Below are 1,369 nucleotides of genomic sequence, written 5' to 3'. Positions count from 1 at the left end.
GTTTAGCTTTTATAATTGCAACATAGTTGCTTATAGTGAAGCTCAGAGCTGGTCGGTGGCAGGCGGAGAACCTTGGATTCCTCCATCACAGGAGCAAGCAAGCCTCCTGTTCAGCTGTGTGGCTGCTGGCCGCCATCTTGGTTGGCAGTTAATTTGCATATTGCCCTGATTAGCCAATGGGAAGTGTATCGGAGGTACGGTTAATTACCATGTTTGTCTATTATTAGATAGGACTTGGAGCCTGGTGCATGAAATTCTTGCATGGGCAAGGGGTGTGTCCCTCAGCCCGGCCTGCAGCCCCTTGCAATCTGGGACCGCTCAGGGGATGTCCAACTGCTGGGACTGGGCCTAAACTGGCAGTAAACATCCCTCTCACAATCCAGGACCGCTGGCTCCGAACCGCTCACCTGCCAGCCTGATCGCCCTCTCACTGCTTGCTCCCCCTCACTGGTCTTATCTCACACCTAACTGCTTGCTCTCCTGTCAGTCTGATCACCCCTAACCACCTCTGCCTCAGCCCCTGCCACCATGGCTTTGTCCAGAAGGAAGTCAGACATCTGGAAGACGTCCAATCGGCCAGTCTAATTGCCATATTACCCTTTTATTAGTATAAATATCATTATACATTTGCCAAAACCCATAGAATGTACATTATGTGTGAACTATTAACTCAGCCATGACCATATAATGATGATGATATATCAATACAGATTATCAATTGTAAATGTTTCATTCTGCTAGGGCAGTGGTTCTCAACCTTCCTAATGCCACGACGTTCCATATAGTTCCTCATGTTGTGGTGACCCCCAACCATAAAATTATTTTCGTTGCTACTTCATAACTGTAATTTTGCTACTGTTACGAATCGTGATGTAAAAATATCAGATATACAGGATATATTTTCATTGTTACAAATTGAACATAATTAAAGCACAGTGATTAATCACAAAAACAGTATGTAATTATATATGTTTTCCAATGGTCTTAGGTGACCCCTGTGAAAGGGTCATTCGACCCCCAAAGGGGTCACAATCCACAGGTTGAAAACTGCTGTACTACGGGATGTTGATACTGTGTGGGGCGGTGGATATCTGGGAAATCTCTGTACCTTCACCTCAATTTTGTAGTTAACCTATTCTTATCACTGTTTAAAAACACAGTAAACATCAGAATCAATTATCTACACTAATAAAAGAGAAACATGGTAACTGGCGTACGACCGCTACCCTTCCCATTGGCTAATCAGCGAGATATGCAAATTAACTGTCAGCCAGGCAGCTAAACTAGCATATAAGGCTTGCTTGCTTGAGTGACGGAGGAAACCAACGTTCCTGGCCTGCCTTGCAGGCCTCTGAGCCTGCAGTTTGCG

The sequence above is a fragment of the Myotis davidii genome, unplaced genomic scaffold (genome assembly GCF_000327345.1).
Source record: "Myotis davidii unplaced genomic scaffold, ASM32734v1 scaffold943, whole genome shotgun sequence".
Lineage (NCBI taxonomy): Eukaryota > Metazoa > Chordata > Mammalia > Chiroptera > Vespertilionidae > Myotis > Myotis davidii.
Note: the sequence above shows the minus strand (reverse complement) of the source record.